Genomic DNA, 24,842 nt, shown 5'->3' with positions numbered 1-24,842 from the left:
GCTGGGAAACTTCTGGACCTGGCATTCATTGGTGTGGATGTTACTTAGACATGTAGCACCCACCTAGACCAGACCAGGCACCCCCACCCCATAGCAATGACACTCCTTGATGGCAGCAGCCATCCCCAGCAGGATGCAGCCTGACACAGACACACACACAAAAACACTTTAGGAACAACTAAAAAAAAAACATGAAGAACAGCACAAGGTGTTGACCTGGCCTCCAAATTCACTAGATCCCAAACTGATCAAGTATCTGTGGGACGATCCACAGAGGCCCCTCCCCTAAAAGCCCCCCCCCCCCACTAACAACAGGACACCCTCAGAAGGCCCATGTCCATTCTCTGATGAGTCAACACAAGGGAGACCTGCACAATATTAGGAAGGTGGTCATAATGTTATGCCTTGATCGGTGTAAATGAATAGGAATAATTAATAACCATTATCATCTAGTATGTGAAGTGAATGTTCCTAAATACATCGTTCAGCCAAAGACTGACTATTGGATTAATATTTCATAGCCAGCATGAAGCAGCAGAAAAGGAAATTAAACTGATGTCATTCCAAATTTTCCGCAGCTGTTAACATCTGAACACGTTCCTCCTGACGTCTCCACTAAACGATCTAGTATTTATGAGCCTTGGGAGAGGAACATCCGATGCTTTTCATTCATGTATTATAAAACACGTTTTAAAAGTGAACAAACACGGAGCTCACAATTTTGCTCAAACCATATTGGAGGCAGAATCATAATCAACGTTCCCAATGTGTTTTTGCTACAGTTCCTTCAGTAACGGCCCAGAACACTGTAGACAGATTTTTGGAGACTGGAGGAGATGGTGGGGAGTAGAGTGGCAGACGGAGGGCGATCAGCCCAGAGACCCTTTCTCTGTCTCGGCCAAATCCCTCAGCCAGCCTCAGAGGAGTCACGTGGATCATTTTCAGCCAGTTTCTGTATCGCAGTAAAAAATCACCAGAAACTTCCAGGAGGACTGTATTTGGATGTAATCTGACACCTTCAGAGGGAGCCGGTGTGACTTCATATGGACGTATTACAGAGTAATTGTCAGGTTCGTTTTAACAATAATGTGGTGTCAGGAGGTGCCGAGGACGTCGGTGCTTCTGTGCTCGAGTCAAGGGCCTCATTCACAACCAGGGACGGCGCCTCATCAGATAACACTTTAGTCTCTGAGTAGAATCCAATCTGTAAGCGTCCTGCTCATTAATCTAAGACGGAGAGGTGTCCAGACACAAACAGTCTGAGCGAAGCGGTGAACGTATCAGAAAGACCGGGGGGGTAATGAGGCGGCGCGCCCTGCTTTGCTCTGCTCGCCGCCTCATTTGACAGCCCAGAAATGAGACGACGCCGCTGAGGCCGCCGCCTACATGAGAAGTGTGTGTGTGTGTGTGTGTGTGCTTTATGAAACGCCACAGTACACATATGGACATGGCTGTGGCTGCATGCCCATTTGTAAGAGAGCAATGTGTCCAAGGGCGATGTCTGCAGACCCTGTTTGTCACAGCTCATGTGTCACAAAGGGAACAGGAGACTCTCCCATATGTCGCTCATGATGGCTGCAAAAAAAAAAAAAACACCAATCTCCTCATGAAACACCGTTAGATACGATTCTGACACCATGTCAGTGATTCATGAAGCAAACATGCTTCAAGTATTTTATATTTTATATCACAGTAAACTGAACATCATCTGGTATAGACTGTACAAAAAGTCATGACAGCCCCTTTAAAAGCAAGTAGAGCTCCCCCTGGTGGCTGGCTGCAGTATATGTCATAAGCCCCGCCCCCTTCGTGTTAGTGGGCGGGACTTGGGCCATACTAAAACACTAAAGTACACGTCAAATATTTTTCTTTCAAGGATGATTTGTGTCATTTTTTTTGTTTTAGTTATTTGACACTGTAAAAACAGGATGTGACATCATGATGACTCACAGTTGCCATTGACAACTGCTCAATGACAGTTGTAAATAAATAAATGCATTGTATAATCCAACATTTCTTTGTAAGTGGTGGAGGTAGAGCAGAATGCAGTATTACCCAATCACCAGTAACCTAGAGGACGTGTATCATCGATCCACTGGATACTAGTGTCAGTTTGACCAATGGGAGGAGGTTGAGATGAGTTGTCCATTTGTTTTCCACAGTCCATAGTTTGGCACAAAAACATGTGCATTTTAAGGTGATCTAATCTGCATTTATGCCTTTCATTTTTGTATAGAACGTCAGCAGTAACAGATACTCCAGGCTTTATTGTAGTACCTGGCAGTTGTTTTGCTGTTTTGTCCCACTCCAGTCTCCACGGTGTCTTTGATCAAAGAAGTGATACCGTAATATTAAAGAACAGAAGGATAAATAGTTTGGTGAAATCTTTAAGCACAACTGACAATTTAAGACACAAAGAGAAAACTAAAACTGCTTCAGAACATTGGGCCTCATTCACGAACTGTTCTTAAGAACAAATTTGTTCTTAAGTCCTACTTACGAAGTTTTTACGAAGATTGTGGCATTCATGAATGTTTTCTTATCTTGCCTTTGTTTTTAGGTAAGAACAAATCCTACGAACACTCAGGAGTACTCTTACGCACATTTCAGTGCCGACATGTTGGCATGGTTGTGTTGTCTTCTTTTGTGCAGTTCATTAAAATACGATACTACAGTGATATTTCTGTCATATTTATTTATTAATTTATTCATTCTATTTCTTGGTTAATTTACAGAGCATGTTTTATTTTAAAACACACAACATCGCCATGAAGCGTGGTGTGCCTCTCCCCCCTGAGCCACCACACCGTGAAGATGTGCGTCCTGACGCATTGATGGGACCAGACTGCAGGCGCGCTATTCAAGTTCAGGAGCAATTAATTGCCCGTTTGTAAATAAAGTCACATTAATTACAGCTTGAATCCACCAGTCTGATTCACTTAAAAAATGAGGACGGACCAGTTTCTGTGCACATCTTTATTTCTTTAAATTTTCATTCATTTCTTTTAGTGTGTTGGATATGGTTGTTAGCGTTGAGGCAATTTTATCTAGAGTGTCCGCTATCCTTTGTTGATTGTTCAACACCGCTTCTGTGATCAGGCGTGGAGAGGCACGGGACCGAGTACGGGTGGAGGTACTGCTGCAGGATGGTTCTAGTTCTGTTGTTATTTGGCTCTGCGGGACTTCATCTGTGAATAAATAATAAATCAAGCCATTGTAGCGACACTCAGTCCAATACTAAGACGTATTTTGATCTTACACACACTATGACAAACCCCTGCCTTTAGGACACACGTTTAAAATAACTTTCTTTCAGAAAATAAATAAATTACCTCCCGATTCCTCTGGAGTACCAGCAGCACAGGGAGGGGATGAAAGCGTTGCCTCGGGGCCAAGGTCTGTATCTAGACTCTCAGTCGATGGTAGCTACTCCTAAAAAGTAAGTGGGGGAAATTAAACTATCAATTAAATAAATTAATTTAAGAAAAGTGATTTAGAGTTTTCCCATATAGTCTAGCTACCTGAGAGTGCAGTCTCCCCGATGATGGCCCCGATGCGCTGGTCCATCTCAGACAGGTTTTGGGTCTCTGATGTTCCTCCTCCAGTCTGCTGCATCTCCCGTCGAAATTTTGCTATATTTTTCTTGGTTTCGGATTTTAGGTCAAACCATTTTTTTTTTTAACTTCCTCTATTGTCCGTCCTTCTCCAGATACTGCTTCTACTGCGTGTGTGACTGCCTCCCATGCTTCCTTTTTGTGTGTGTTGGTGTAACTTGTACTGAGACTACTGAATATAATTTTTTTCCTGCGGGTTATTTCCTGCAGCAGTACCTCCACCTCTGAATTACTAAAGTTTTTTTTTTCGCTTTGCCTGCTGCGCTCCAATTGACTTACGTTTTACTTTAGGCATTTTTATTGTAGTTTCCTCTGTTCGACATCTGTGTCAACTCACGGCCCTGCAGTCCCTTTTATGGGCATTGATGGGCGGTTACATATGCTAATCCTATGTTAATTAGACTCACCTGGCACGCGCTCTCAACTTACGAGGAAATGGCATTCATCAATTTAAGAACACAGCTGCGAACAATTCTGCGGCTTAAGAACACGTTGATGAATGCGACGTAGAGTTTCCTTAAGAATCTTCTTACGAACAGCTTAAGAGAGAATCTAAGAAGATTCTTAAGAAGATATTGGTGAATGAGGCCCATTGAGCTTAGAGGAAGAGAGCGCTGATGTGCAACAACGGCCAAACTCAGACAAGAGATATTATATTATTAAGTGTGCGGTTGACGTCGTTATGTTAAATTGATACAGAAAACAACAGGATCAGATGACCAAGATACCAATCTTGATCCTAACTGTCCTAGAGATGGTCTCCTGTAGCTTCCTAAAGTCTGTCCTTGTCTTCCTTGTCTTCTCCTAGAGTTGGTCTCCTGTAGCGTCCTAAAGTCTGTCCTTGTCTTCCTTGTCTTCTCCTAGAGTTGGTCTCCTGTAGCGTCCTAAAGTCTGTCCTTGTCTTCCTTGTCTTCTCCTAGAGTTGGTCTCCTGTAGCGTCCTAAAGTCTGTCCTTGTCTTCCTTGTCTTCTCCTATAGTCGACTGGATTCAGTCCAATAAGATAAGATAAGATAAGATAAGACAAGACATGTTTATTAATCCCACGTATGGGAAATTTCCTTCTCCCAGTAGCACGGAATTTGGCAAATATATATACAGAAGACAATGACAACTTCGACATGGTTAAAAAAAGAGTTACCAAAAATAATAATAATAATAAATCTTTCAGTCAAAGTTAATGTAGTGTGGAGAGGGTAGCTGGTACCTTGTGTTCTCTACTCCAGAAATGTTCTGGTCATCCAACGCTGCCATAAACTCCCTAACCCTCTCTGGAAGATGTTTCTCCTTGACGCTGTCTCCAGGAAACTTTTCTCTTCTTTTAAACGTTCAGTGTTTGTTGTTGTTGTTTGGGTGCAGCCTTTGACTGAGTGGACTCCATGGATTCTGTTTAGATGATCAACTACTACCACCTCACCAAACATCCACATTACACTAGTTACTGACTAACGCCCTTCTTCCCTTCTTATTCTTCTTCTTCCTTGTGTTCTTTTTTCTTCTTCCACATGTTCTTCTTGTTCTTGTTCTTCTTCCTTGTCTTCTTCTTCCTGTTCTTCTCCCTCGTGTTCTTCTCCTTCTTGTTCTTCTTCTTCGTGTTCTTCTTCCTCCTGTTGTTCTTCTTGTTCTCCCATTTTCTTCTTCTTCCTTTCGTTCTTCTCCTTCTCTTTCTTCCTTGTTTTCTTCATCTGCTTCCTTTTCTACTTTTTTCTTCCTTCTCCTTCCAACAGCTGACTGACTGTTCTTCTTCTTCAATTTCTTGCATATTTGACGCTTACCTTCTAACACAGATGACGTTTTGATGCTACAAATGGTTTCGGTTTATGTCAGAGTTAAAATAATTAACTACAAAAGATGAAGCCTGATAACTGATACAGGACTTTCCTAATTTAGCTGTAAACATATTCAACACCACGCCTTCCAGATGACGTGTAGAACTACTGTTGCTTTTCTGTCCATCATCACATAAAGCCCTGCTCACATGATCTGATTGGCAGATCTTTGCTGGAGCAGAATCAGTTCCCAACGGAGACACTCCAGACCAGTTTCGGGTGACGTTGGTTTAGCTCCTAGATCACACGATCAGTGCATCGATTAGACGGCAGCAGCTCCTAGAGGAAACAGATTTATTTATATAATTAAATCCAGAAGGGTTTTCAAAGGCATGTTGGATGTTTTTGTGACTTCTAATAATCGTTGATAGTTTCGGCCCAGGCCAGACGCCTTCGTGCATCATATTAGAGTAAAGTGCTTTGAGTCAAAAACAAGAAATAACAGACACAGAGGCAGACGTACTAAAATTAAAATATGCAAAAGCCTGGAAGGCTCAAATGGAACGAGGTGAATAAAACACAGCTCATTATAATGTGAAGGTTTAAAAGTCACTTGAAATTGCAAATTAAAATCACGTGTAGATAAACACTAAAAGCTATAATCAGAGTCCAACTGAGCAAAGTGAAGTATGAATAGAGAAATGCTCTCTGAGCTCGTCTCTAATAGTTTGAGGAGCGATCGTCTGCAGCTGAGAGATATTAAACGCTGCGTCTCCAGGTTTCCTTTAACTTTTTGTTGGAAACTAATAAAACCGCATTAGAGGATGTTGGTGAGGGAACACATGACAGAGAGAGAATGCAGTATGAGCTCAACCGTTTAGTGAGCTAATAGCGAATAAGTGAAGCTTACCAAAGTCACGGAGCAAGAAACTGGAGGGATATGGGATTCCACGTGTTGCTTCTCATTTTGTGACGGCAGACAGAATCTCAGAAGATATTTTGATGCTACAGGGGCATGGACGTGGCTTCTAGATCACATTTGATGGCAGCAGCTCATAAAGGGAACATAATTACATAAATAAATGTGTAGATTATCTGAAAACAAGTCCAGACAGGTTTTTCAACGATGTGTTGTAATTTGTGGATCTGAATCCTGTGTCTTCTAACAATCGTTTATAGTCTCAGCCCAGGCTAGACGCCTCTGTGCATCGTATTAGAGTGATTTTAGTTAAAAACAAGAAATAACAGACATAGAGGCAGGCACGTAGTAAAATGTTCAACTATAGTTTCTAATGGCATCAAATGCAAAGGTGGCAAAGACACAGGAGACAGCTTCCAATGCTGAGGAGCATCAAACCTGCTGGACAGATTCCCAACGTCATCTCCAACCCTGAATTGATAGAGTAGAAGAAGATGAACCAAGATGGCTTCATTCACCTTTTTAAATGCAGAGGAGAAGAAGAAGATGGAGGAGCAGGAAGAGTAGAAGAAGAAAAGTAAAGAGTAGGTAGAGGAGGAGTAGAATAAGGTAACTGAACTGATCAAGTAGAAGAAGATGACTCCACGGCTGAGGCTCAGAGGGTAGAGCAGCTTATCCAGGAACAAGAGGGATCAGCCTGAATTGTTCCTCATGTTCTTGGTGTGAACGAATGAGTGGAGGAGTCATTGAGACTGTGACATATCTCCAACGTCTCTGTCCACATGGATTCCAGCTTGGTTCATCTTGTTTTTCTGTCCCTCACCTGATGTTTACCTCACGTGGAGCAGATTTATTCCAGCTGTTCTTAGCGGTTTACAGCAGCTGATCTGTCCAGTCTGCTCTGGTTACATGAGGCAGTGTTATTCTGATTATTAGAGGAAAACTAGCATGTATTTCCACCCAACCTAAGCTTAATAATGGAGGGTGATGATGCTCATCTAGTTTGTATAGCATATTTGATGAGACCTGAAGTGCAGAGGAGGGGTGAGGAAACAGAACGTGGTCTCTGGCTGAGAAAGATTCAGAGTTTGACTTCTGCTCCTCTCTGTGATTTGGCTTCTTCCTGCTTCCTGAAAACAAACTGCTCGAGCGTATCGGAGGCTCTAAAATGCCCCAGGGTGTGAATGCGAGTGTGTGTTTGTGTGTGTTTGTGTGTGTTGTTAGCTCTGTGATGGACTGGCAGCCTGTCCTCAGCTCCCTCCTGCATGCAGCATCTGATGGGACGAGTTCCAGCTCCTGTGACTGTGCATGCCAAAAACCGGGCAAAGAGAATGAATCACTGAATATATTCAGCTGAATGGAACGAAAACACGCTCATCTGGAAAACACAAAGGTTCCCTCATCACTTTAGATACCATGTTAACATGTTCATATAAAGAAAGGCGTATAATTCTGAGCTGAATTAGTGAATTCGGGAAATATTTCTCGTCTCTAATCCGTCCAACTTCCTGCAGACCCAACTGAATGTTTGGACCTCTACCATCTGACAGAAGAGAAATCTCTCCCAGATGGTTTAAAAAGTCCGACAGACTCGTCAAAGAACCCAAATATCCACAGACTCCTAATCCCATTTAAGATGTGGCCGGGATTAAAACATTTTTTTGGCAGGAGACGGTCGTGGAGCAACCAGAAGCTCCCTCATAATCAGGTTTCTGAATGTGCAACGGTTTAATGAGTTAACCGAGGACACACACACACACACACACACACCCACACACACACACACACACACACACACACACACGGCCTATAACATCTGAAATATTCATGTTAGCAATGGAAACATAAATTACACTGTTGTGTTTTTATGTGTACTTGAACAAGTATTTGCTTTTAAAGGATGCAATGTAATATTTGTGTTCACCACTAATCCTGTGTCTCAGGGAGAGAGGAGGAAGTAGATATACCGTATGAAAGTTTTATTTTGTTTCTCTGACTGCGTTTCATCGACTAGATGAGCTCAGATCTCCTGAGTCTTTACTTTAATATGCTGAATAATCCGAATGCATCTGAAACCCCGTGTGACCCCCCGTCTACCGGTTATTGAACATCTACTCCAGACGTTATATTTGTAGAAATGCACAATAAGAGGATATACTGCCATGATACCATGATCACATGGGCCGCAGTTGTTCATAAAAGAGTAAATAAGCAGAACGCTCAGAATATAAACGATCTAAAAGCAAAGGGAGAATCATAAAGAGGTAATCTGAAGCAATAAAAACAACCGCGGCCTCTTAAGACGCACAAAGTGCTTTTTGAAGGGAGATAGTACGAAGACTGTCACAGTGTATTAATGTTAATGTCAGCGGGAAAAGAAAAGTTGAAAACTAACTGTGTTAATAAAGAAAGAGGAGAAGAAGAAACTCAAAGGAACTTGAGGTCATTGGTTCTAAACCAAGGTGTCGTCGGTTCATTTGGGCCGGTTAGAACACAGCAATCACACTATGTTATCCCCACATAGTCTAGAACAGGGGTGTCAAACATGCGGCCCATGGGCCAAAACCGGCCCGCTGCCAGAGGGTCCAGTCTGGCCCATGGAAGGAAGAGGAGAAGAAGAAGAAGGAAGGAGGAAGAGATAAAAGACCTCTCTCTTCCTCCTTCCTTCTTATTCTTCTCCTCCTCCTCCTCTTTGCCCAGGAAGAATAAGAAGGAAGGAGGAAGAGAGAGGTCTTTTATCTCTTCCTCCTTGTGGAGAAGGAGGAGAAGTAGATGGGGAAGAAGGAAGACAAAAATGAGGAAGGAGAAGAAGGAGGAGAAGAAGCTGTTAGAGGCAAGAAGAGGAGGAGGAGAAGGGTGAGCTTCTTCTTCTCCTTCTCCTTCTCGTCCTCCTTCTCCTCCTCCTCCTCCTCCTTCTCCTTCTTCTTCTCCTCCTTCTCCTTCTTCTTCTCCTCCTCCTCCTCCTCCTTCTTCTCCTTCTCCTTCTCCTTCTCCTTCTTCTCCTCCTCCTCCTCCTTCTCCTTCTCCTTCTTCTTCTCCTTCTTCTCCTTCTCCTTCTCCTTCTTCTTCTTCTCCTTCTTCTTCTTCTTCTTCTTCTTCTTCTTCTTCTTCTTCTCCTCCTCCTCCTCCTCCTCCATCGTCCTGGACCTCTACTCCCAAAAAAACTCCTCATCCTTGTCCATTCACTCCAAACCAGTTGATGCTTCATTGACATTTGATCATATTTTTATTGAATTCATTTCTTCCTTTTTTCAGACAGAAGACATTTAGATCGTATATAACAGGGCTGGGTATCACCAGTGATTTTCTAATCATCATTTAATTGAGATATTTCAGTTTCGAAACCGTTTTCCTTCAAACTAAAACTAACGTTTCCATTGGTTCCAGAGGTTTGTTGGTGTCTCCTCCATCTTCTCCCTCTAGTTTCTCATCTTCTCTTGGTTCATATTTAAGAGATCTCTTACCGGTTATCGTCTACCACGTCACTGAAGAAGTTAAACATTAAGAAAGAGGTGGTTACCTTTAGCTTTCCAGGATGCCATGGTTTCTCTTTTTTATTTACCTCAGCTTCCAGCCCCTGAACATCAGTCTTCTGAGTTTTTATTTTACGTGAGCGTCAGTAGGACCCACAGCTACCTTCAGTTTCTGTTATAAAGTTATATAACCGATTAACGGCTTACAGAAGGACATCATTAGCATAAGCTTAATGGCTCAGACTTGATAATTAGACTTTTAAAATGATACCTGCTGTGAAAAGTTTATTTTTTAATCCAAGTTCTGCGATACACATAAAAATAAAAACTAAATCATCTCCTTCGCTGTCTCAGCGTCTCAGTGTGATCCACGTCAGAAAGGATAAATAATCAACTCATGTAAGAGAATTAGACCCTAACAACACCATCTTTGTGTTGCCAGTGGAAACAATAGAGGCAGCTGTTGTAATGTAATGTAATCTAATAGTAGAAGTAGATCAACTCATCACGCGGCCAGATGCTTTGTGTTTGCAGCTCTTCTTTTAACGACGCTGAGCGCTGCCTCCTCTCAACAACCTGAGAAACAGAAACCTGAGAAACGAGCAGCGTCGTCTTCATCTTGTATTCTCATGGGAAACGAGGAAGAACCGTGTTAAAATGACAACAAGCTGTTTGATCGACTCAGACAATCAGGCCGTCTGAAGTTCTTACAGAAAACAGAAGTGAAGCAACATAAAGGAGGGGCGCCTTCCTAGAGCTCTGCAACAAACCAAGGACGGGTTTTAGTGAATGAAACGTGAAAAAATAAATTCACAAACTAGTGTCTGTTAAAAGCCTGAAGTAATAGCTTTGTGTATAAAATTGCACACAGTTCTAAAGGTTCTTGGAGAACTTGGTGTCTTCTGTCTCAGATTTGCTCATTTAGAAGAGTTTTTAGACTTATTTGGACAGATTGGACTTAGTTTGAGACTTTATTCATCTACATTTAGGTTAGACTGCTATGAAGTATCTCTTAGAACTTGTCTCAGTGTCTTCTGTCTCTTCAACTAATCCAGACTGACTCCATGGTGTCCAGATCAGGAATCTAGTTTTGGATGTGGTTTAGAAAAGCTGTTAAACTGCTTTGGTTTCTGACACTTTTATATTGGTCTTGGTCCTCAGTGTGGACCTGGTTTTGGACAGTTTCTACATTCTGCTCAGACCTGTTTTGAGTATGTCTTAAAACTTGTCAGATTCAGTCTGTCTCAGTGTCTTCTGTCTCATCATGGTGTCCAGATCAGGACTGGTTTTGGACCTGGTTTAGAAAGCTGTTAAACTGTGTTGGTTTTTGGACGTCAGCGTGGACCTGGCTTTAGATTTGTTATCCACCTGGTGTCTGACAGTTCTGGACTTGATTCTTCTCTGATTAGTTCTGGAGCAGCCTGGACCACCAGACATGTCCCTGACTGCATGATGGATAAAAATCTGAAGTACCTTCATCTCTTGCTCAGCGCTGCCTGTGTGTCCAACATTTCTTTTCATTTCAGTCGCTGTCTGACACAGTTTCTTCAAGACTCTTCTTCTTTTTTTTCAATTTACATTTGTTTTCCTGCCAAAGCTGCAGCTCTACCTTCTCTTAACAGCCGCCTCACCTCGGCTCTGCTGTGGCATCGTGTCACAAGTGATATACTCTTTGTACACGTTTGACTTTTTGTGCAGCAGAGAGAACTGTCACCACAAGATGGATCTCAGAAGCTCTGGTGTCGATACGTGTCAAGCTGAGACGAACGGCGTCGTCCAGCTCCCCATTCGTGTGTTTTCGGTGCAATCACAGATGATTTATATCTTTTGGGGCTGGAAGCAGAGCTGCTGTTGTGCCACTGACTGACAGTTTCAAAAACCTGGCCGCGGGTCCAGGTTGTCGCTCCTGGGATGGTTTATTGATTGCCCCCCCTCCGCCCACCCATCCCTGCTCCAGCTGATACTAATATGAAGCCATACTGGTTGCGTGCTTGCTCCAGTGATGCCACACTTATTGTCCCTGCTTATGTTAGTACTCGTCTGAGAGGACATGCTGTTTTGAAGCAGGCTGGACACAGGTGCTGAGAGCTCTCACAAACTTTCTTGTTAAGTCTCATTTTTCCTCAAATCAAAAAAAAACTTTGAGTCACAGTAAAATGTTTGAACGAGTCTTTTGCAGCTTGTTGTTCTGACATCTTAGTCGTCCATTAAGGCGGTAAATGTCCCCTCTTCTTATCCTGTCAGGGTGAATTGTGCTCTCTCTTTGGTTTTCAGTATAAATCCCTATTTTTCCAAGCCGTTCACTGCAGCAGATTACACTCGCCTTTATGTACATATTGTGTTAAACGGATGACTGCAGCATAACGACAGATTAGCCAGCACGGCTCTGACTCGGTGGAGGTCATGTGCTCGTTGTCCTGTTTGAGGGATTTTACAGGAGAAAACACGATCACGCCCCAGTTCCTCTGCTCAATTATTTGACTTATCATGTGGCACAAACAGAAAGGCATTTTATAAATAACAGTTTTCTCATCTTACACTTGATTAGGTTGCTTTATTACAGATCAGGGAACCTTCATTGTCACAGTCTAAGCTGAAAACACTGGCTCCCTACTACAAAGAAAGAAGCAGCACATCCTCAGACGTAAACCACAGATGGATGGAAATATAAAGCGTAACTTATTATTCCACATTTGGATTTATTCTTCTTCTTTCAGTCACTGTTTTGTTGGGTTTAGGTAATTATTCTACCTGATTAGGTTTAGAAGAAGAACGTGGTTTGGGTCAAAAGCCCCTTTATTATGACAAACCTCTGCAACAGTCTCCTTCGTCATGAGTCCATCCTCAGCCTGGACACATTCTACATGCACATACTCACACGTCTGCAAGGGGGTGCACAGCTATGTTGACTATTGAAGAAGAAACAGTTCTGAAGCTCAGCACAGAGTCTGTAGCCGTCTCCATCGCGACAGTGTCTGATTCCACCTGCCTCCCAGCTAATTCAGAAATGGTTAAAGAGGTAGAGCCAAGGCTGAAGACTGTGAGGACACCCACAGGTCACTCAATGCAGCCATGCCTTTGGATGGATGGATGGATGGATGGATGGATGGATGGATGGATGGATGGATGGATGGATGAACGAATGAACGGATGGATGTCTAGGATGGATGGATGGATGGATGGATGATGAACGGATGAATAGGTAGATAAGTAGATGGATGTCTAGGATGGATGGATGAATGGATGGATGGATGAATGGATGGATGGATGAATGGATGGATGGGTAGATAGGTAGATGGATGTCTAGGATGGATGATGGATGAACGGATGGATGGATGAGAAAAGTATGGTATTTTACATAGTGTATATAAAATATACAAAAGTATATAAAAATAATATATGATATATTAAATATAAATACATACATTCAATAATATGTGGTTATATAGATATCTCCTTTATCTACTGTATAAAAATATGCATAACCTTAAACTGACTTGATATAATTTAAACAGGCGTACAACGTGTCAGAAAAGGATCAATCAGATTTTAGTAGCAGGCTGTAAACTTGTTTATTTCTGCTGTAAAGTTTTTAACATGGAGGTCTATGAGGACTGAGTCACTGGTGGAGCCTCATGTGGACGTTAGAGGAACTGCAGGTCAGAGGATCACTAAAGATATTAACATTCGTCGCCTTAGTAACTTGATTTAATGGAACAGATTTAACTGAAATGAATCTATGAGATGTTGGACATTTACCAAAGTCAGTATCTGTTTGTCCAGCTGACCCTGGCCTTGGTAACAGCACAGATCAGATGTACCGTGGTCTCAGGGATCTGAGAACTCTGATTTTTAGTGTTTATTTTGAGTTTTGATCTGGCTTCATTTTTGCATATTTACTCTCTGCTCCACTTTCAGCTCATGTTAAACCGGCGCCCTGCAGGGTTTGAATAATTTCATGGCACGAGTGAAGTACTCACGCTGCTTAAAGGGCTGGAGGCATCCTGAAATTAATGCTAAGTGCTCCATTATCTGTCTGTATGACCCTTATCATTTTTAAATGTTGCTGTTTAGCTGCAGACATTCAATCAGCCGTGGATTAATCATTCTGCGGGGCCGTGGGAGGTTGAGGGATATCACCGTGGAGATGGTTTTAATAGAACGTGTTAGCCAGCGTGGACTGTTGGAGGAGTGGGCAGGTGGTGAAAGTAGTGTGATTGAACAGTCACCAAACATGTGAAGAGATGCAGCTCTCTGTGGAACAATGGCCAGCGAGAAGAGAGCGCTCTTCTTCTTCGTCTGTTTGTTTGTTTGGTCACGCTCTGGTCACGCCCGCTGCACGTTCGTCTGCAGCTTCCAGGTGTTCAGCGTGTGACACTCGCATCCAGAGCAAATAACAATAAACGGAAAAACTAGAAAAGAGTGTTCCTGCTGTGATGACGGTGGCTCTGGAGGAGAAAGCAGTAACAGAAGTGATGATTTAGAGATGAAATAGTAGCTCTTAAGGCTCGTTTAAGGTACTGTGGGACATAGATGATGTAGGCTGCGTATTTTAGTCTAGCAAACAGTTGGTGGCACTGGAACATGAATCACGCCATCAGGAGTTGTTTTGCAGCGGATATATGAGCTCACGCCAAGGCCTCGTGTTCAGGGTCCTGTTGGACTGTTTCCTATCCCCGTGGCTCCGTCTAATTTCTCATGAATATTCAGCGTGTTTGGAGACGGGGCCCCAGATGTAAGCATTAGGCAGAACTGGGTCACATGTGTATAATTGAAGGAGCCCATTAAACTTGAATGGTTCTCCTGAATTGAAGGTCTTCCTGAGCGTCCTCTGAAGCATGTGAGTGTTTTTGTGTGTTAACTGTTCAAAGGGATGATGTGTACCGTTTAATCAACACTTACCTAAAGAAAAACCTGTTGTATATAATTTGATACTCGTTATCTGCCCCCTGGTGGATTCACCCAGGCTCTGCAGTCAGTAGCTTTTGGCAGCCGTTTCCAAAATGGCCGCCTTCAGAGACTTTTTTGTAAGGAAATCTTTAACTTTGAAAGGGTTACAATAAGAATATATTTCATGTTGTTCCAGATATTTGAATATTTAAAACACGACCTATAATCACATCACACTTTATATGTTATGTTAATACGTTATGTTTGAGTAAAGTCATATTGAAAAGTTTCAGATCAAATATGATACAGCCACTATATATGGTCATTTACTTCAGTTGCTATATAATGACGCCTGTCATTGTTATTCCTACCATTTTTTCCAAGTAAACAAATTAAAAATTAAAATGTCAACTTAAAACATGGATCATTTAACCCATGTTAATGGAATTTTTAATATTTTGTGTGATTTCTCTATCCATCCACGTCAAGAAGGATAAATGATCAACCTGTGTAACAGAATTAAACCCTAGCAGCACCATCTTTGTGTTGCCAATGGAAACAGTAGAGGCAGCTGTTGTAATGTAACCTAACAGTAGAATCAGATCAATTCATCACACGGCCAGAAGGCAAAAATAAGAAATTCCTTAAAAGGATCCTGTAAAAATCAAACCAGATTAAAAAAAACTATTTGACAGTATATTTCTAATTTTCTAAAATAAAATAAAATATGATCAGTAAATTGATATAAATAGCCATTATATCAAATATCATAGAAACCAAAGACTTTTTTTTGTATTTTGTTGACAGGTCCTTTACGCACATAAAAAAGTAGAAATATTACTTCATTATCAGGCTTTAAAGGATTAGATATGAGAATAACTGTCACAAATACAGATGTGAGACACTCAGTAGACATTTGTCCTGATCGTAGTTTGACACCAACTCATCTGTTCAGTCACTATTTACCCTGAAAGCACGTTCAGAGCTGTTGACCATTACCTGGCCTGTTTCTGATTTCTGTCAATGACTGTCTCTTCCTGTTTGTTTGATTGATTATTGACCAAATACTGACACAACCACCCAGTCTTTTCTACAGACCTTTAGGGTGGACTGCGTTGGTACGCATGTGGAATACTTTAAATAAAATGAAAATAAAACGGACGCTTCTTGAGTCCTAACAGACTGGTGGAGGAGTTGGGCTTTAAATGTGAACATCTCACATGTCTGTGGTCTGTTAACGACCTGTGATTGGACGAATCTGTTTTGATCCTTGTCCAGTAAATGTTACTCTGGTGTGAACAAACTTCTCCTTTTCAGAGAGGGGTTTTCACATTTGACATTAATCAACAGTCGTGTTAACCCCAGCTCCACCTTCTGTCTTTTGGAGCTGAACAAGCTACTTGGATGAATGTTCTTGAAGAAGCTCGACACGGGTCCAGTTGTCCAGTTGTTTTAGCTTCTTTTTTTTTTCTTTTAATAAAGCATGGCCTGGATCACTGAGAACCATCACAGACACATGCATTAAACCATTTAGTTGTGCGTCACAAGCCCCTGTGGTAAATCGAAAGCTCCTCTACGCCTGCAGCTCCTCTCTCGTGCAATTTGCTTTGTGATTCCAGCGCAGAGTGATTCGAGCACTCGAACGTGTGCAGCCAGAGAGTACTGTAATTGAATGCCTAGTCCATTACTGAAGCATCTCCTCTCAGTCAAAGTTGGAGGTGGTTTGTGAATGCATTATTATTGTTATTGGCTACGTCTCACATCCACAGAGAAATGCTTATCAGTATGCATTGTCACAGTCGTGCAAGTGAAGGATACTGGAGAGAAAAGAAAGTTGTTTTTCAGAATGCAGCACAGATACAAGTGGGACGTCATGAATAAAGCCTGGATTGCAGAGTTTAGCGGTAAGCCCAGCTTCACGAGCCAAAGCTAACAATGCGGGGTGCAGAGGAGCCTGAATGGCGTCATGATTACTGCTGTCAGCCTTCCTGTCGCTCACACGCTCCTTCACTCACAAATCAAGAAGGAAGAAAAGGAGGCAGTTAGGAGGGATCTGCACGGACGGCGTGTGGGGGTAGCGTGCGAGGTTCATGTTTTAAAATCAAATCTTGGTTTGAGGACTCTCACTGACGGCTGGGGCTTTAATGTGAGTGTTTGATGCTTGTTCAGAACGAGGTTCAGATCCTGTTGGATTGTTGTGTCACTCTCATTAACAGGCTTGTGATTCTGATCGTGAATCAGTTGTGACTGTGACATCCGATGCAAACATGATGAAATGTGAAGGAATAAACACACAGACATAGGACCCGTCCTGTCTGGCTGCGTTACACACACAGTAAACCAATGTCCACAATCCAAAAGCATGTAGACTCCTGATGTGCTGGCTTCTCTCTGGTTATTGGAATAAATCCATTCTCTCTGAGCATGTTTGCTCCACTTGGCTTAAAGTTTAATAAAACACGCAGTCGTTATTTTAGAACCGCTGCAGGTTCTGTGTTGATTTCCAGCTGCTCAGCGTTTTGGTCCTGAGAAGCGAGCACGTTGTTCACTATGAAATGAAGACTTTGCTCATTTCTTTTCTCTCTTGCTCATATTTGACAAATACACACAGACAGTGTTGTCTTTCTGAAAAACTGGACCATCTGTGTGCTCTGTGTTTTGTTTCTCTGGAGACAGAAGAGAAAGAGAAGGTTCATGCCGTGGCCCAGAAAGCTGGGATGTCAGATTTAAACCACTTGGAGTTAACTAGATGTGACCTCAGAGCACTACAGGAGAACCAAGTTGAACATAAACAACAAACATGGCCGACCATGATAAGATCATATTTTTTTGTTTCTGAAGTTACTGACAATGATGGAAATTGAGGTCTCCCAAAGTTTTTCCACCAGCAATAGGTAATAAACTTCTCTCTGTGCTGAAATGTCTGATGATATCTAGTATGACCAAGAAAAACTGATAAATGCATTTCATAGTCTAGTAAATGATGTTTTCACGGTGTGCATCTCCATGGGCGCCACCATTGTTCTGTGACGTCAGGCTGCTGCATCTCAGTGAAGTCGAGGTAGATCGATTTGTCCCAGCTTCGTTAGTAGGACCTCCAGCTTCAAGTGGCATTCCAGAACACTTCTCCTAGTAGGAAAAGTTCCCAGTTTTCTGGAACACAGCATTAGATTGGCTGTACCATATGGTGCATTTAAAGGCCAAAGACACAGTCTGTAATTTAGCCATTTCCTCTCATGTTGTGCTGTGAGTTTACCGTCTCCAGAGCTGTGACATCATGTTTTTAGGTTTGTTTTTAGACCTCAGTAGGTCTGAGTAGGTCTGAGTCTGAATGTCAGTCCATCCATTACCTCAAATACCTGACTCTTTTCTGCTAGGACTGCTTTTACAAGATTACAAGAAAAAAACTAAGCCTCACCTCGACTCGTCCTTCCTCTTTGCCTCAGCCTCCTCGCTGCTTTCCTCCCATCTCTCTGTGGGGAAGTGACTTCATCCTTCCTCTGACGGTTCAGGTCAAGATGAAGGACTCAGAGCGATGGCGAGGACATGCTGCACAGATGAAACGAGGGCAGAAGCTGCCTCCTTGGCCGGGAGGACTGGGTGTACAGTACGTCCACATGAAACGGCCTCGTGGGCCAGTGTGACGGCTCTCATCTGAATCGCTGCCCGTGCAGAGCGGTAAAATCCAAAGAAGTTCAGAAGCCAAACTACTAGAACATGGGACTCTCTAAATTTATATGTTGTGGGACAAATTCCAAACATTTCCTGGTTCAGGCTACTTTTCTCTGTGTTGTATCAGTTTTACAAATACAAATGTGAAACCAGTCTCAGGGGGGACAGCTCTGAGAGGAACTGGGATGCTCATTTTCACAGTTTTCTGATATTTTATAAACTGAAGGATTAATCTCAAATAAATTAAATCTCCTTGAAGAGTATGAATATAAGCAGAGGTACTGTACATATCCTACAAAGAGTATATGTTCTCCTGCTTCCTGCATTTCCATTTATTTCCCTCCTTTTTACGTTTGAATACACACATTTGGATGCATTGATGATGGAACAGTTGCAGGTGTCAAATGTGTGCACATCATTTTTTAGTTTGTGCAGAGACAAAATTTTCCTTCTGGGTCACAAAGCACAAACTATTTTAGTTCAGATGAGGTGGGGGTGCCTGGTCTGGTCTAGGTGGGTGCTACATGTCTAAGTAACATCCACACCAATGAATGCCAGGTCCAGAAGTTTCCCAGCAGAACACTGAACTGTCACAAGATGGTTATTAAGAAGTTATTCTCTTCTTATCTGAAAATCAAAGCTGAAACCTGAGGACTTGGTAGGTGTCTTGAAGATGCCTTGCCACTGATCCAAGCAGCTTCTTCAGTTCTGGTGGGAAGTCCAGTTGCCTAAGTTTCAGTTTTGTTCGTGCATCTCCCCAGAACTGTATTTGCAAGTCACGGTGACGCAGACCGCTAGAGCTGTAATTGGTCCACTCGGTAGTAGCGATCAATTAACAATGAACACGTAGAGAAAAGGTTAACTGAGGAGGTTCACAGAAACAAACATTTGTACGGTTCGTGTTTGGCCACATTTCGCCGAAAGTTTCAGTCGCCGTTGTTGAAAGTGAAGCAGGAAGTAGAAACAAAAATTAACTCGACTGGCAAAAAAAGACCAGTGTAGGCTACGTAGGTTACACCATCTGTGTCCTGCAGAGGAATAAACCTCTGCTGGCTACCAACAGGTAGCTGCAGCCCCTCATGTGCAGAGGCATCCTTGTGATCAGGACCTGAACTCTCAGAGCCAGGTGGGAAGCTTTAATAGTTGCTTTAGCTTGCACACCCTCACCCACCCCCACACCCCCACCCCCACCCCCACCAGGTCACTGCTCAGCTCATTGTGCTGTTAGTGAGCTGTTTTTCTGATGAGGTCTGAGATGCTCAAACACACCAAGACAAACAGCGGCTGATCTGTTGTGCCGGTGGGCGTGGATGTGTGTCGTCTCAGTGTTGATTAAAGCAGCAGGTGGTAGATTAATGACAAACTGATGATCCTGTATGTGTGTTTGTGTTTGTGTGTTTGTTGGGAGTGTTTGCCAGTAAAAGCCTCAGAATCCAGGAAACTGTACCAAAGTCATGGTCTTTGACTAGTCCACGCATTCCTCAGTCTGAGAGTCGGTGACGAGACGCTTGTCAAATTTTAACTGGAGCCGTTGTGTCGGTCAGGAAGAGCTGTGAAAACCAAACAGAGCTCACGAACACGCAGGAATCATTAGAATATCTGCATCACTCTCCTCAGTAATCGGTCGTTCTTCGTCTGTTCCAGCTTTGATTCAGGTCCTGTAATGAAGCTTTTAATAGCAGCTGTATTCACTGCTGTTGTTCCACCTCCATCTTTGACTCTCAGGGTCGACCGTGCTCCGTGACTGGTGATCAATCATCACATATCCCGCTAATTAAAAAGTCCTTATTAAAGCGCTTATTAAAAATGGATTACATGATTTTTTATTTTTTTGGTTTTCGTGGCTAAGTTACAGCGTCTCAAGGGATTTTCAGCGTTTGAACGTGTTGTAGGATGAATGGTACAAACAACAGAGGAAGACAGCGTGGCGTCAACGCTGAAGATGAGTAATCTCACAAAAATACCAGTGCAAGTCTCAGGTTTCAGTGATGACTCAACGTTAATGGTGAATAAAGTAGTAGAATCAGTGCTGTTTTAGATGAATTCTGCAGAACAGGATACGATAAGTAGGTCGTATTTATAAGTGACACAGCACAGCAGGGATAACATCAAGAACGAAAGAATTACTGCAAAACCAGAAGTAGTTTGTGAATAGAAAAATCTGACTCCTTCCTTGTACCTGTGCAAATGGCAGTAAAGTCTATTGTGTTCTATTCTCGAAGATAGATTTGGAACAGAATATAATAAAAGAAACAGAAAAATGTTAGGACATTAATTGTTGTTTACTTTAATCTGCATGCATGTGCAATCACTGGTACAATAGACATAAAAAACAAAAACAAGAAACATCTTTTAAAAAAACATTGTTTTTTGCAGAAAGTTTGAGGAAGTCATTTAAATCAACACTCTTCAATTTAATGAATGAATTAACAGTTTTAATGAGATGTCAGCTGCTGATCTGACCTGTTGTTATTATGAGTGTTACTGGTAAATCTAATCAGCTGAGGCTTATTAAAGTCGACTGATTCTCTGAGTTGGAAAAACAACAGAGTCTAAGGTCTTGTCTTTTTGCTAGTTAAGGCTCCTCTTATAGTTTTATGATCTTTGACCAGACCAGCTCAGACTGGTTGGTGGAACAAGAATAATATGACTCTAGGTAACTGCACATTTCTCTTACTCCAGTGTTGTTATCTTCTAACCACAGAAATGCTTCCATTCAGGCCTCATACAGTTCAACTTCTTACTATTCCTTCAAAATTCAAAGGTTTTTAAACCGTTTGGAGTAAAAACGTTTGTTCTGTCAGTCTGAATTCCTGTAGCTGCTACTGTTTGTAGAAATAGTTTAAACACATTAAAATTGAAGGTTTTGATACAGCTGACTGGGACTTATTAGCCAGAAACAATGGAACCACAGCGTGAAGCTTAACCACATCCCTAAAAATTATTAATTTACGTTATTTTCTGGACAATGTCTGTCACTGATGTTTATCCACTGAGTGTTAAAAAGAGGAAAAATATCAATTTAAGGTGCAACAGAAAAGATAAAAAAACAAGTGATTAATTTGCGATTAATTGTGCGATACTACAGAAACCAATGCGATAAATCACGCCTAAGTATTTAAATCGATTGACAGCCCTAGTTTTTTTTTTTTTTAGTTTTGGTTAAGGCTGGGGAAGAGGAGAGGGGCGTGTAACATCTGTCATGCAAAGAAAAGCCACCAGTGAGTTTTTACAGGTTACAACAATGGTTTTAACTCCTTTACTTCCTGTGAATTCTGTTTAAACAAGACGTGGGGTCCTTACGGGGCATAGGCGCGCCTTTAAAACCCTTTAAAGTTCCCACTAAATGTCTCAGTAACTCAGGCTTTTTAGATCTAACGTCTCCTGGGAAACTGTCCTAACATGCTCTGGTCTGAAATGTCCTGGAAGGTTCTAGTAACCACCTTTTAAAAGGGGTGTTTCCACTCGGGAGGGATGAGTCAACTCCTCCGGGTTGCATCTGCTGTTGCTAGGCAACTGAACTTTAACCTCTGCTGTGGCGGTGACCTTTAGACAAACTGACAACACAACCTTTCACGGATGGAGCAACCAGGAGAGATCATACATGAGATCAAGCTTTGACTTTGCTGCTTGCTTTTTAGAGATATTGGAGTTTTTCATCATGAAGCTGCAAAAGAGACATTTAAACTAAAAGCAGAAAAAAGTCTTTACACATAAATATTAAAAGAACAGGTCGATAAAAATGTGCAATAAAGAAGAAGCCTCAGAAACTGTTGACGTGACAAAATGTTTAAGGGAAACTCCTTTGCCCGATTCTTTAATACAGTTATAATACAGTATACGGTTAAAATTCAACACTGATTGAATCCTAAATCAAGTTTTCTCTGTGTTTTTCTCAGAATGTGACAAACCTATGAAAAACCCTTCAGCTATATTGGATATTTTTTCACATATTAAACCAGAGATCTTCTTCTAATAATATGATAGATAAAATTCTACGTTCATTCTGCTTCAGTAGCTTTCCTCTCCTGTGCCGATTATTGCTGCAAAATGTCAGCAGCCTTTGAAAAAAGAGATTCAAATCAGATAGTGTTTACTGCTGACGTTCCTCGTCTTTCAGAAATTTCCATCTTCACTCAGAGGTATTGAAATATCTTCATGACTGATCTTCATGTGAAAAGAAAAAGAAAAACACCCTCAAATACCACGAAGTCTCGCCAGGAATGCAAACTAAATCATCAGGAGCAGATCTATCTAAAGCTTGGAGCTGGATGTATTTGTATGTGTTTGTCTCCTGGACTGTAGCATAGAGGATGTTAGATATTGTACCTCCTGTGAACACATTGATACAAGACTAGTCATGATGTTTTCACTTCCCTCAGATCGACTGACAGATTGGCAGATCTGGGTCGGCCTACTGTACACTTCCACTCTCTGTAATCATGCAAACTGATGGATCAGCTGTTATTGGCCTCGCGAGTACTATTCATCATCTCCATTTCACAAGTTTCCATCATTAAGTGTAGCAGGGGAAAGGATGCACATCAATCACGCGCCCTTAAACCTGGTTATCACTTTTGACATCTGTCACTGAGCCGTCGTATTCACACTCGTACACACAGAATGCATCAATCCCACCCCCGCTCATCACTTCAGGGATGTTTATCTCCACTGAATGAACAAGCTCATCACATCATCCTTTTCTTCTCACCATAATAAATGTTTTGTATCTGAATAATTTGACTCTTTTACTGCTAAGGGCACATGTTCACAGGTGTATATGTAGACAAGGGCTGCCGGTAGATTAAAGCATTTAATCGTGATTAATCGCATGATTTCCTTAGTTAAGATTAATTAATCGCACTTTTAAAATATACCTGGAAATGATATTTTCTGTATTTAGAAACATCTCAGCTGCTCGCAGAGCTCCCTGCTCGGTTCATAACTTGGTTCATATCGACAGTAAATGTGAAAGACTTGTTTTTTCTCGAGAGAGCCGTATCTGAGGACTTTGAAGCCAGATTTCTTTTTTGCTAGATTTCTTCATCTGCTTCTTTTAGGATCTTTGTCAGTTTTGACACCACACGGCGCATTAGTGCCCTCTGCAGGATAATATTAACATGTAACACTTTAGATTCTGCTTTCTTTCCACAGCGTTACTGCTGCATTGATCGCTTCCTGGTTTTCCAAACTATGGTTTGGACTGACGTTAAATGGAATTTGTGTTACGGGCAGACAATGTAATGTCATTCTTGAGTTCATGATACCTGTGTCTGAGGATTACTGCTGTAGTCTTGGCCCTCCTGCAAAGTCCTCACCTGATGTTTACCCCACGTGGAGCAACAATGCTCAGAAAGAATGGATTTATTCCAGTAACCAGAGAGAAACCAGATGACATTAAAGGTTTAATGAAAACTCCTTTTGATCAGTCCAGTCAGATCTGACTGAGGTGGTTACTTACATGAGACATTTCTACTGCTGAGGAAAGTTGTTCTGGAGTTTCTCTGTTGGGAACTGATTCTGTTCCTGCAAAGATCTGCTGGCTTTTATGTGATGATGTACAGAAGAGTAATGGAGACATAGTCATACATCTTATATGAGAGCTGTGGAGTTGAAATCCAGATGTTACCAGACTCATATTCTTCTAAGTGTAAGGCTGGTGGAACAGTATTGTCCATGGAAACTCTGCACATTTATTCTGTTGTACAGTGAAAGTAAATCACAAATATAAATACACATATAGTCCTTAAGACGCTGGTAGAAAATAAGTGAATCCTTCCTTTGGTAAAAGTCACAGGGCCCCTGGACAAGTCTTTATGAGATCTGATGACAGAGGTTATTTGTAGGTTTCAGTAGGTTCCAATTATCTCACTTGACAAGCTGAGAAGCTCCACGCTACGTGGCTTTAATAGGTGAATCCTGAAAAGTGTGTTGGAGTCTAATCATCTGTCATGTGGAGTTAAAGCAGAAGATTCAAAGCAAATAAAAACGACTTTTAAGTTCAACCACCTGGGCAGAAGTGAAGCTCACGTCTCGAGCGTCTATGTAAATGTCAAGAATTTAGTCTGAGCGTGAAAAGAACGAGAGAAAACCTGACAAATTATAGAGGTGACGACTTCCCAAAAGCTCAGTCTGTCACGGGGAAACACTGAGCTGTCACTTCATGTTTGGCTTCGGTGTCGGTGTCACAGGTAACCTTTTCCCGTCGGCTCATTTACAGTGTGTGGTTAAATAACGCAGGGATCAACATGACAGCGGCTCTTCTTAGTTTCAGTACTGTCATTTGCTGCAGAGAGGTGAGTCGCATGTCTAACATTATTCATCATTACAAGACGCTGCTCTGAGTCAGTTATCCTCCTGTGGTGGAGGGCTGCCTGTCTCGTCTCTGTGAGTTTTCTTCCCTGTAGTATAGACGAGGCGTCCTGCTCTGTCTCTTTTTATTTTTTCAGCTGTTCCAGTCACTCTGCAGCTGTGTAGATTGACAGCTGTTTTCCCCAAGTTTCAGAA

The sequence above is a fragment of the Chelon labrosus genome (assembly GCF_963514085.1).
Source record: "Chelon labrosus genome assembly, chromosome: 3".
Lineage (NCBI taxonomy): Eukaryota > Metazoa > Chordata > Actinopteri > Mugiliformes > Mugilidae > Chelon > Chelon labrosus.
The sequence above is the reverse complement of the archived record's forward strand: the minus strand, read 5'-3'. Positions refer to the sequence as shown.